This window comes from Delphinus delphis, chromosome 15, assembly GCF_949987515.2.
Source record: "Delphinus delphis chromosome 15, mDelDel1.2, whole genome shotgun sequence".
Lineage (NCBI taxonomy): Eukaryota > Metazoa > Chordata > Mammalia > Artiodactyla > Delphinidae > Delphinus > Delphinus delphis.
The window spans coordinates 20,612,119-20,625,502 of NC_082697.1; the positions used below are offsets into that span (position 1 = coordinate 20,612,119).

General features: G+C 49.3%; 1 protein-coding gene across 1 annotated transcript in view; it reads right to left on the reverse strand.

Annotated features, from left to right (window-relative positions):
- Positions 1-5,122, reverse strand: part of PPP1R16B (protein phosphatase 1 regulatory subunit 16B) — a 102,230-nt gene extending 97,108 nt beyond the window's left edge. Inside the window, exon 1 of the mRNA XM_060030788.1 lies at positions 4,987-5,122. The gene's annotated coding sequence lies outside the window, so the exon portion shown is untranslated. The remainder of the gene's footprint in view (positions 1-4,986) is intronic.
- Positions 5,123-13,384: the final 8,262 nt, after the last annotated feature.

A 13,384-nucleotide genomic window follows, 5' to 3' on the forward strand; every position in this document is an offset into this window, starting at 1 on the left:
GGAGGGAAATTTTGTGGATACGATACCAATATATTTATGATGTGGAAGTCAGTTTCATGCGTGATTACAAACCCTTATGACAACTCTGAATTGTATATATACACACATACATGTATATGTGTGAGTGTGTGTGTGTGTGAGTGTGTGTGTGTGATCTGTATTTCCAGTTGAAGAAATTGAGGTGCAAGGAAGTGAAGAAACTGGCCAACACCCAAAAGCTAGTGAAAGGCAGAGGCAGGATTTGAACCCGTGGCCCTGAACTTTGCCTCCTGTAGAAAAGGAAATTCGAGCCTTTGTTTTGATGTCTTCTGTAAACAGGTAGGGTGTGTGGTCACGTGATGCTCTAACCAGCCATCCTAAAAGACTCGTTCCTTCCTGGGGTCACTGTGGAGCTCTACTGCCACCTGCTACATCAATCAAGCTGCAGACTGCCTGCGTCAAGGCACGTCCGTGGGGCCTAGCGGGCCAAGGAAGGAAGCCCTGAATTCTGAGACATCCAAGAACAGCTCCCCGTCGCCAAGTGCCTGCACGCAGGGCCTTCCCAAACATCAGGGCTGGGAGAGGATGGGGCAGTCCCCAGGTACCCGGAGCGCACCCCACTGTGATCCATCGCCAAGATGCCTACAGCCCAGCATCCAGGGCTACTACCAGACATTCTGCAGTCAGCTTTAGGTATTTACCAAGGGCATGCGCGAGGTGGTACACATAGCACAGAGCAACTTCGGAGACCTCTAGACATGAGTTCCTGTCACTTATAAGCTGAGTGCCCTTTAGCAAACCACCTCATCCTCTGTGCCTCAGTTTCCCCTTCTGTTCAGTGGGGACAAATGCACCTACTTCAATAAATCAGTATGAGGATTCGATGGCAATACGAGCAGAGACCTTGGTCAGTGACCAGCATCCAGAAAAGTACTTATGGTACTATGGTACCTTATTATGGTCGAGGGAACGAGATCGTGACGCCTCCTCCACCCACATCCCCTTCCTTCAAGTGAGAAACGTCCCAGGAAGAGAGAAACAGGCACAGAAGTAGCAAAAGCATCTCTGGAAGAAGGAGGGGACCTCTGTGCTTTCCAGGTAGAAGGAAGAGGAAAGGACAGTTCATGTACCGGCAAACGTGCACAGACCAGCCCTTCCTCGCCTGCAGAAGTTAATTCTAGACTGCGATCAGACATCTCCGTTAGCTGCAGGGGGCCTGCTTTGGGTGAGCAAGCGTTTAATCATTCGGGACCCCTTGGCAGGATGGCCTTGCTCCCTGGCCTTGCCTCCTGCCCCTCCCTAAGTCACACCCTACGGGGACGGTGCTCCGGCTGTAACTCCTGCTCACTGCTCTCCGAGACACCCAGCACTTTTAAGCCTCTGTGCCTTTGCACAAGCTGTTCTCTTGGCTCAGGCTGCCCACCCCCCTACTAGCCACCACCTGGAAATCTGTCTCTGAAGGGCTCAAATGTGCCCCTACTGCAAAACTTGCCCACCTGCAATTGGTCACTGCAGACTAACAATAATAGCAGCCAACATTTGCAAGCACTGATTAATATCTAGAAGGCTCTGAGCTGAGGTTTTTGCCCATGTGGTCTCACTTTTCTCCTCACATCACCACCCTAGAGGTAATGCATCTGTCCATCGCCACCCAGCTACAAGGTGGCAGATTCAGGAATGAGACCTGGGTTCGTTAGCCGAGCCCACCTGTTCATCCGTCCCTCGACTCCTCATTCCTCTTCTTGCCAGTGAAGCTGGGTCCTCACTATCACCTTCTGCCCCTAGATTGAGAAGCCTGAGAGCTGCCTGATTCATCTTGAAATCCCTCGCTCAGCACAATAGCTAGAATGGAGCAAACATCTGTTGAACGAATCAACAAATGCTGCAAAACGGCAGCCAGATGAGAAAAGCTAAATGACAGACTTCCTAGAGACAGGCCCATGCTGGACTTGAACTCCCAGAAATCAGCAGCACCCCCTCCAGGCTAAGGGGCTTTCCCTGTCCTGTTAGCTAGAGGCAGAAGAGTTCTGACATCCCCCAGATTCGGGGGGTGGGGGAGTGAGGGTGAGAGGGGGGAACCTGTGAGAGCCCAGTGCAAAGGAGGAAATGGTGGTGATGGTGATGATAATCATGTCCTGCATTCCTGCCCATACCAGGTGCTGCGCGAAGCACTTCCTGTGCATCACGGGCTCACAGAATCCTCACAACCCCACAGAGCAGGCATTACTATTATACCCATTTTACAGATGAGAAAACGAGGAGTGAGAGAGAGTAAATAATTTACCCAGGTCACAGAGCTTTTAAGTAGAGACCTGTAATTTGAACTAGGCCTATCTGACTCCCTTGCTCTTCAAACTTTGTGGCTTTCTGTAGGAGGCAAGCTTGTCCAAGTCCTCCTTAAATCCCAGTGTCTAGGATGTACTCAGGATAAAGAAGGTCATCCTAGCCTCTGCTGGAAGAATGCCACTTGGGACCCACTGTACACCAAGTGCTTCAAGTCCTGGGTGCAGGTGGCATGGGGGCGGGGGTGGCTAGATTGGCAGAGGGGTCAAGGTTGGGTGAGGTTCCTGATGGTCCAAACAAAGCACAGGAATCCAGGTATGTGCCTTCCGTGATCCATACAGCCATTCTGGCTGCAGTCTCTGTTGGTTAGAGAATGTTGACGCTGGGTATGGAGCAGGTTTTGAGAAGAACCTGGGGCCCTAGTTTCCAAAGAGTCCAAATGAATTCTGCAGAAGGTTACTGCCTTGGGGGAAAACCCTCCTTTCTGCGTCAGCATCCTCTTAGCCCTGTGGCTCAGGCTCCCGAACAGACTTAACAGCTGGATTAGAAACGTAACCTCCACTCCAGCATCAATTACCAAAGAGAACGAAGTCTGAGCATGCACTGGGTCTTGCCTGCCATGTCCCTCCACGCCAGGAAAGATTCAGAGGGCGCAAGGATGCAAGGAGCCCCAACCCAGAGCCCGCCGATGAACGGCACAGAGGGAGGAGACCAAAAGAGGGGTGAGCGGGATCAAGTGGTCTTCCTGAAGGAAGACATTCAGAGGCTGGCAAGAGCTGGGACCAGGAGAGGGGTCAGGAAGGTTCCAGGGAGGGGGACGCTGTTGGGTAGACTCCAGTTCACAGCAGAGTATGAAGTTGAAGGTCCAAAGTGTCTGGTTGACATCTTGCCTCCAACATCCTGGCGGCAGGTGGGAGATGAGGGGCTGGGAGGCTGTGTGGGAAAGTCCGGGAGCAGGCTGAGAGCTGAAAGGTCTCACCAGCGCCCACCAGCCGCCCGCAAGCTGCCTCTTTATGACAGAGCGGAGGGAGGAAGATGTGGAAACTCCCCCAGCCCCTGCAGAACCACCCACCAGGGCTCTACTTCAGCTCCTGCCTAAAAAGAGACACGCCCCACTGCAAAGCGTTCTGAGAGGCGCTGGTATTAACAGCGGAGCGCTCCCGCTGCCGAGCTCCGCTGCACCCAGCACCTCACACGGTCCTCTCCCCATCCTCCCACGGCCTGATTAGCCCCGTTTCCTAGAGGCAACTGAGGCTCCGAGGCCAAGGGCCTCGCTCTCGGGCAGAGAGCTAGTCACTGGCTGAGCTAAGAAGCTTTATGGCCAGTCTCGAAGGAGGCCTCCCTGATGGAGGGTTTTCCTCCGGTGCTTCACCAGACACAGGCAATGGCAGGGCCCACAGGGAAGTACCCCCGCTGGCCGAAGTGGCCAACGGCAGGCCCCTTCCCGGGGGCGCCCTGCGGGCAAGGGCGCCTGATACCTCGGGGGTCCGGGTCCTCCACAGAGGGCGATTCAGAGGCGGCACCTGGTGCCCGGGGCCGCTGAGAGCTGGTGGGCGCTTCTGACAGTGAGAACAGGGGCCCATTATGTGGAATCCAGTCACATGGGCGCGCAAGCAGCTCGGTTTTCGGTTCTGAGAAGCGCTTATGGAGCCGCGTCTCTCTCCTCGGGCTCCAGAGATGCCCGGGAGCACCGGGTCTCGGGTTTTTCGCGCCGCCCTCCCGGGAGGGCCAGATTCAGAGCTCCAATTATCCGCCCGAGGCTGGGAGCTGCATCATCAGCATCTCCCGCTAAGCGGGTCCGGACTGGAGAAGAAGGAGGCGGGGAGTCGGCCTCAGGGAAGGAGGCGGGCAGAGAACGCCCCCCCCACCCCTGGCTCTCCACTCGGGACAGTCTGGACAGTTCAGTCTGGGCGCTCCCGGTGACCTTGGGGAGACCCCTCTGCGCGACCTCTCCGGGGAGGGCTGCACAGTTTCTGCCCATCCTAGGCGCTCGGGGGCGCTCCTCTGGCAGGAGTCGATGCGCGGGACTCGGGAGGGGAGGAGAGCTCCAGGTGCGGGGGACCGAGCCGCGGGCGCACGGCTGCCCTTCGGAGAGGCCGGGAACAACCACGCGCGGGGTCTCCCCGGGGCCGCGGGGCGCTGTCAGCTGGATCCCGCAGGAGGCGGGTCTGCACGCGGGGGCGCCTGCCCTGGGGACCTTTCCCGCCCAGGCAGGAGCCCTCTCGGCGCCCTGCCACCGCCTGCGGGGAACAAGCGCCGCCACGCGAGGGGGCGGCGCCCCCGTGCCGGGCCCGAGGCTGGGCGCCGGGGCTGTCTGGTGCTGGTTGTGGCTCCTTCTGCCCGGCATTGCGCCCCCCGGCAGACGGCGGCCCAAGAGCCCAGAACCCGCGAAGGAGCCCCCTGCCCGCCCCAAGAGCCGGCCACGGCGGCCGCAGCCAACAACCTGCCACTGCGCCCCGTACCCCGGCCTCATCTCTGGCGCGCAAGACCCGGGAGAACGCCCCCACCCCAGCCCGACTCTCGGGTCCTGCGCTCCCGGTACCCGCCTTTCCAGGCTCCCCCCACCCCCAAATTACCTTCTGCCGCCAGCCCTTAGCCAAAGCTCCACACACACCCCCAGCCAGACCCTCAGAGGCTGGGACCGCCTCCTCACCGCGATCCTCATCCCCCGCCCTGTCGAGCTACAGAACGCAGGGAAGCAGGCGGCGCCGCGGAGGAACTCACCCGCTCTCCCGAGCCCTGCCCCGGGCGGCTCCCGGCCGTGGCTCGGTCCGTCCGTCCCCGAGCCGCAGCTGCCAGTGCGGCGACAGAAGCCTGATCCGCACGACCGCGAGCCTCCACCCCGCCCCTCGGCTCCTCCCCCGAGGCGGGGCCTGAGCTCGTGGGAAGGGAGTGGGCGCGCTCTACCCTGCCTGGCCGACGAGGCAGCTCCAGGAAGGGTCCTCGCGTCTCTGGGTGCTCCCCACCCCTTCACCACCCTACCCTTTGAGCAGCTGGAAATTGAAGGTGGATGAGAAGCGACCAGGATTCGGAAGAGTTTTCCTTACGGGCTTCCTCCCACCCTCCAACACTACTAGCTTGGAAAGGGGGAAGCCCAGGACTGGATTCTTGCTCCCATTTGATGGAAGAGCATCAGGAAGCCCAGAGAGCCGCAGTAAACCACCCAAGGTCACACAGCATTAGTACAAGTGCCAGCAATTCAAGTCTCCTACCTTGAAGCCTGAGTCAGAAGGCTTCCTAGGACGTCAAGGAGCCCAACCAGGCCTTGCCGTGGGGGCAGGTTTGTGTGATCAGGTCCCCCAACTGAGGGGTGGGAGACGAGAGCCAGACTAGTGGGAGTATGGGGACCGTGGCCTGCGACGTAGAATCGCGTCACTTACTCTTTCTGGGAAGAAAGGAGGTGAAGCAAAGGAGGAAGGAAGTGGTCGTACCTCCACTGACGTCTGCCGCTGTTTGGGAGGTACCGGATCTAGAAAGGGGCTGCCTCCCTGAGATAAAAAGTAATACACACCCGGTGGCTCCTATCATTGAATTCAATCCTCTTTCCTGGGCTGAAGACCCCTCCACTCAGCACCATCTTTTCTTTAGAGGACAGTGGATTTAACTATCTTTAAGTTGCTGTTGAGAAGACCCTTCTCTCCACCCCACCCCCACCCCCCAGGAAGAGGAGAGAAAGTTAACAAACAAAAGGGGAAAAAAATCCATCCCCAAACATTCTCTGGAATCCACACTCACTGAACGCGGGCTTTAGAACAATAGAGTTCTCTTCTGCACAAAGGGCCTTGTTTCCTGAGCTTTCTCAGCCTCCAGACTAGAACCCTAGGCACCCCAGGGCCAGCCAGTGGGGCACAGAGAAGGTTTAAGTTTGGGGAGTTTCAGGGTGATACGCAATTAATTCAATTCCATTTCTTGTTCAAAGAAATCCCTTACTTATTATTATATAGCAACGTTCTTCTGAGGCTGACAGTATAACCTGAGTTTAGTGATTTCCTGTTTGCTGAGGAAACTCCGTGACCTTTCTTGGGGAAGTGAAAACCTCTGGATTGGGCTTATTCTGGGCCCCCAACCTCCCCAGTTTCTCTGAAAGCTCCTCCCCAATTTGACCCCTGGCTTCCTCTCAGATCATTAATAATCCAGTTGTGAATGACACCGTTTCAGAAGAGCAATTAGAGAGCAGGACAGGTAGGGAAGACTTAAAGTGATGTTTAAAATAACCCAAGGGGATCATTGTTCGCTGCAGAATGTTTCCACTGATTTATCCTGAAGAGCTGTGGGCTGAGAGGGCGGGAATCCGTCTCTCCAGGGCATGCGCATAACTTGGAGCCTGCTTCCTGAAATGATGCCTTGAGTACGGGTCCAAATCCCCATGCTGTCTGTTCATTTACACTGCTCTCAATGTTCGATATCCAAAGTTCAAGTATCCTCAGAATCCGGTGGAAGACTCACATTTCCTGATTTCAAAACAAAGCTACAATAATCAAGACAGTGCAGTACGGTATAAGGATAGTCACGGATCAATGGAATAAAACTGAGATTCCAGATATAAACTCTTATTTTTATGATTGATTTTCAACAAAAGTGACAAGACAATTTAAAGAATAGTCTTTTCAACCAGTGGTGCTGGGACAACTGGATTTCCATACGTAAAAGAATGAGGTTGGACCCCCTACCTCACACCATATACAAAAATTAAAACAGATAAGGCTGAAACATAAGAGCTAAAACCATGAAACTCGCAGAAGAAAACACGGACATAAGTTGTGACCCTGGATTAAGTTGTGGTTTCTTAGCTATGGCACCTAAAGCACCAGCAACAAAGGGAAAAAATAGACAAGTCGGACTTCATTAAAATTAAAAACTTTTGTGCTTGAAAGGACACCATCAAGAAAGTGAAAAGATAACTGTAATGGGCTGAATTGTGTTCCCCCAAAATTCACATGCTGAAGTCCTAACACTCAGTACCTCAGACTGTATCAATAATTCTGTTTGGAGATAAGGTCTTTAAAGAAGTGATTAAGTCAAGCTAAGGCCCTGAGGGTGGGGCCCTAATCCAATATACCTAGTGTCCTTATAAGAAGAGGAAGAGGCACAAGGGATGCTTGCACAGGGGAAAGGTCATGTGAGGACCCAGGAAGAAGATGGTCATCTACAAGTCCAAGAGAGAGGCCTTGGGAGAAAACAAATCTGCAGACACCTTGATCTTGGACTTCTAGCCTCCAGAACTGTGAGAAATAAATTTCTGTTGTTTAAGCCACCCAGTTTGTGACATTTTGATATGGCAGCCTTAGCAAACAAATACAATAACCCACAGAATGGGAGGAAATAGTTGCAAAGCATTTATCTGACTTGTATCTAGAATATATGAGGAACTCTTACAACTCAGTAATAAAAAGGCAAATTACAATTTAAAAAATGAGCAAGGAATCAGAATAAACATTTCTCCAAAGCAGACGTAAAAATGGCCAATAAGTACATGAGAAGATGCTCAACATCATTAGCCATCAAAGAAATGCAAATCAAAACTACAATGAGGGAATTCCCTGGGGGTCCTGTAGTTAGGATTTGGCACTTACACTGCCGGGGCCGGGTTCAATCCCTGGTCAGGGAACTAAAATACCACAAGCCACGCAGCCAAACAAAAACAAAAACAAAACGAAAACAAAAAAGCCACAATGAGACACAATTTCAAACTCATTAGGATGGCTATAATCAAAAAGACAGGTAATAACAAATGTTGACAAGGATGTGGAGAAATTGGAGACTTCATACGTTGCTGGTGGGAATCTAAAATAGTATAGCTGCTTTGAAAAACAGTCTGGCAGTTCCCCCCAAATGTTAAACATAGAGTTTCTGGCTGACCCAGCAATTCCACTCCTAGGTATATACCCAAGAGAAGTGAAAACAATGTCCACACAAACTTGTACACAAATGTTCATGACAGCATTATTCATAATAGCCAACAAAGGGTGACAGCCCAAATCTCCATCAAATGATAAATGGATCTGGAAAACAGTGTGTGCATACAATGCAATGCTATCTGACGATCAAAAGGAGTGAAGTACCAATACATGCCACAACATGAACCTTGAAAACATGCCACGTGAAGGAAGCCAGTCACAAGACCACATATTGTATGTTACCATTTCTATGAAATGTCTAGAAGAGGCAAACCTATAAAGACAGAAAGTAGATTCCTAGTTGTCTAGGGTTGGGAGGAGGGATTGGGGGCAAATGGAGAGTGACTGATAATGGGCACCGGTTTTCTTTTTTTTTCTTTTTTTTAAGTGAAATATAATTGGCATATAACCAGTTTCTTTTTGCTGTGATGAAAATGTACTAAAATTGATTGGAGTGATAGTTACATGACTATGAACATACTAAAAACCATTAAATTGTATACTTTAAATGGGTGAATTATATGGTATGTGAATTACATCTCAATAAAGTATTTACCCCCCCCCCCCAAAAAAAAAAGGTCAAACTATACTCTGGTCCTTGAAAGCAACACTGACCATGTCTAAACCTCTCTATTCTGCCCCAGGTAGGAAAGTCCCTCCTTTTATTTTGAGGCCATCTTTGGTCCATTAGATGGTCTAATGCCAATGAACATTCTAATAGACTATGGAAAATGTTGGAGGACCTGAAAATAAATGGATTGGCTCCAACATATAAAATCTAAAACATTGAGGTTTACAAATATAGAATTAAATATCTACAAACTTTGGGTCAACCAGTCAACTGCAATTCATGCCAACTCATAGTTACATATAAATTATACAGAAGGTAAAATTGGGGTGAATTATAGGGTTGCTGAGATGTGACGCAAAGTCTCCAGAAGAAGGAAGGTCTAGAGATTTCTGAGTGTGAAAAAATGAGCTAATCCAGCCTCATAGGGATTCACTTTAGTAGTTATTTGATCCACTGGTTCTTAATGTCTGCCGGTGGGCAGGTGCTGGGCTGGCTGCATTCATTCACTCAACAAATACTTAATCCAGTGGAGAACAGTATAGAGTTTCCTTAAAAAACTAAAAATAGAGTGACCATATGATCCAGCAATCCCACTCCTGGGCGTATATCTGGAAAAGACAAAAACTCTAATTCAAAAAGATACATGTGCCCCAATATTCACAGCAGCACTATTTATTATAGCCAAGACATGGCAGCAACCTAAATGTCCATCAACAGATGAATGGTTAGAGAAGATGTAGTACATATATACAATGGAATATTACTCAGCCATTAAAAAGAATGAAATAATGCCATTTGCAGCAACATGGATGGACCTAGAGATTATCATACTAAGTGAAATAAGTCAGACAGAGAAAGACAAATATCTTATGCTACCACTTTTATGTGGAATCTAAAACAATGATACCTTGAACTTACTTACAAAACAGAAATAGATTGACAGACATAGAAAACAAATTTATGTTTACCAAAGGGGAAAGGGGAAAGTGGCGGAGGGATAAATTAGGAGTTTGGGATTAACAGATACAAACTGCTCTATATAAAATCGATAAACAACAAGGATCTACGGTATAGCACAGGGAACTATATTCAATATCTTGTAATAACCTATAATGGAAAAGAATCTAAAAAGCAAAACGGGGACTTCCCTGGTGTCACAGTGGTTAAGAAGCTTCCTGCCAATGCAGGGGACACGGGTTCGAGCCCTGGTCCAGGAAGATCCCACATGCCGTGGAGCAACTAAGCCCGTGCGCCACAACTCCTGAGCTTGCACTCTAGAGCCCACGCGCTGCAACTACTGAAGCTTGCGTGCCTAGGGCCCGTGCTCAGCAACAAAAGAAGCCACCGCAATGAGAAGCCTGCGCACCGCAACAAAGAGTATCCCCCGCTCGCTGCAACTAGAGAAAGCCCACGCACAGAAACGAAGACCCAACGCAGCGAAAAATAATAAATAAATAAAAAGCAAAATGACTCTCAAATACACACACACACACACACACACACAACATTGTAAATCAACTATACTTCAATTGTCCAGTGCCTGGCCCAGGGTAAGCCTGGATAAGTGGCTGATTCTGCTGGTGAAGATGTTGGCTCCAGGCCAGGCCCAACCAACAGAAATACAGGAAGTGCAGAGGGTGCCCCATGAGCTCAAGCGAAGATGACCAGATGGGAGAAAGGCATCCCGGGTAGGAGTCTGGGCTCTGCCGTGAACTCGCTGGGCAGTCATTTCCCCTTCCAGAGTGACGGTTTCCTGGTCTGTGAAACTCCGATTGTACGATACTTGCTTGTCTTTGTGTGTGTCTTTTTTCCCATGTCCCCGTGCTTTTGAGGGAAGTGACCTTTCTTTGACCTGTTTTGTAAGCGCCCCAAAGAAAGAGCGCATAAGTGGCGTAGAGAGAACACCAGATGTTTTCGGCTGGCAGGTGAGCTCAGTCCTGTGTTGCTGTGTGTTCAAGGGGAATGAGGAGAAGGGGAAGTAGGGTTTTCATTTTTAGATTCCGTTTAGAGAGAACCGTCTTAGCCCAGCGGCTCTCAACTTGACAGCACGTTGGAATCACTAAGGAGGCTTTTTCTTTTCTTAAGAAATTTGTTTACTTAGCTTTAAAGTTTTAGGTAACAATCCACATAGAATCAATTTCTTATATCACAGTGTGCAATTATTTTTCTCTATAATGGCTAATGATTCACATTTATTCTTTTTTTAATACAATTTTTTATTCTATATTGGAGTATAGTTGATTTCCAACGTTGTATCAGTTTCAGGTGTACAGCAAAGTGATTCAGTTATCCATATATAAGGAAGATTTTTAAAAATGTCGATGCCAGGCTCTCCCCCAGGCAGTTTGAATCAGATTCTGGAGGTGGGGCTCTTACATTTAAACATACACACAGATCACAAATACTCCCCGGGGTTGTTTAAAATGCAATGTGCAGCCAGGCTAAGGATCACCCTCCAGACCTGTGCTTCTCAAACTTTGGGGAGCATAAAATCACCCCACGGAAGGAAAGGAAGAGAGTGTTAAATGCTGCTTCCTAGGCCTGTCCTTTGCACCCCTCTCTCACTCTTGAGTTTAGGATGGGGCCTAGGGATGTGTATTTGATGGATTCTCGTGACCAGTTTGTCTTAGTCAAAGCCTCCAGTTTCCTTGATAGTAACACCCCAGGGTTTCCCAAATTCCCTGAGTAGAATAGTTGCCTGGGGCACTTATTAAAAATACAGATGCCATTTTACAACCATTTAATCATTGATTGAGGAGGCAATTCATCCACAAATGCTAGAGCCATTGGGTAGAAAGTTGGGTAACAGAATATTCACATGGTTCCAAAAATCAGATCATTTACTGATTAAAAAGGGGGAACATGTACCTTCACAATAGAAATACCCAGCAGTCCCCCCCTTAGCCAGTGATCAAACCCAGCATCGACCTGACATTGTGTGCCCCTTTGTGATGCAATAAGATGTACTTGACATCTTCTATGTCATATTCTTGCCAAAAATACTTAACCTGATTTTAATCATGAGGAAAATTTAGACAAATCTAGAATGTGGGGCATTCCACAAGCCTGGACTCTCTCTTAAAAAGCTAATATTTTCTAAGGTGGGGAGTTCTTCTAGATTAAAAGAGATGAAAGAGACATAACCAAAAGGAGATACATAATGTGTGGACCTTGATTAGATCCTGGATTGAAAAAGTAAATAGCTATAAAAGAAATTTTCCGGACCATGGAGAATTGAACTGTTGTTTGTAGATTAGATGACATTTCTGAATTAATGTTAATATTCTGAGACATGATAATGGTATTGTGGTGATGGAGGAAAAGGTCCTTATCTTATTCTTAGGGGATGCCTGCTGAGGAGAGGGCGAAGGAGGGAGAAAGAAAAGCCTAAATGGGCCAAGATGTTAACAATTGGTGAATCTAGGTGAAGGGTATTCAAGGGTTCCTTGTACTTTTCTTTCAATTTCTCTGCAAGTGGGGTATCTTTTCAAAATAAAAAAATTCAGGGTGTGGGGAGGAATGCAGGTTCCTGAGGCCCTCCCCTTGGAGATTCTGGTTTAGTATCAGTAGACCCAGAGTGAGGCCTGGGATCTGGATTTTTTTAAGGCGGGCCGGGTGTCGGGGGGGCGGATTTTTATCTGGCCCAAGGCTTCACCATCCCAAGAGGTGCTCCCAGCAACCTCCTCCTCTAGCCGCCTTTCAGTTCCTCCAATGCCCCGCCGGGTGCTACCATCTCTTGGCACTTTCTGTTCCCTCTGCCTGGCCTGCTGTCCCCTCGTTCTCTGCTTAACCTCCACCCTTTTTTCTGGTCTCAGCCCAGATGTCACTTCCTCAGAGGAGGCTTCCTAGAAGCCCCTCAGTCAAACCCCCGGGTTTTGGTTCTCATGGTCCCAGAAGCCACAGCTGTAATTGTTCACGTGGTTGTGACTGTTGGATTCATATCTGCTTCTCCCATCTGACAGTGTTATAGGCTGAATTGTGTCCCCACCCCATATGCAATCCATATGTTGCAGTCCTAACCCCCTGTACCTCAGCATGTGACCGTATTTGAGATGGGGCCTTTAAAGAGGCGATGAAGGGGAAATAAAGTCCTCGAGTTGGGCTCTCACCCAGTATGACTGGTGTCCTTAAAAGAAGAGGAGACTTGAGAGTTTCCTGGTGACCTAGTGGTTAGGATTCTGGGCTTTCACTGCCGGCACCCGGGTTCAATCCCTGGTCGGGGAACTGAGATCCCTCAAGCCATGTGGTGAGGCAAAAAAAAAAAAAAAAAAAAAAAAAGATACTAGACACAGAGAAAAGACCACGTGAAGACAGTGGAAGAAGATGGTCATCTACAAGCCAAGAAAAAAGGCCTTAGAAGAAATCAACCCTGCTGATACCTTGATCTCAGACTTCTAACCTGCAGAATCATGAGAAAATAAGTTTCTGCTGTTGAAGCCCCCCAGTGTGAGGTCTTCTGTTACGGCAGCCCTAACCAGCTCATATATAGATGGTGAGCATCTCTGATCAGGAACCATGTCTGTTTTGTTTACTGCTGAATTTCTGGGGCCTAACAAAGCTTGGCACACAGGAGGAGCACAGGAAGGACTTGTTGAATGAATGACCTGACCTTTTACAAGGCTGTTGAGGGAAAACATATTACGGGTCCTGGCTT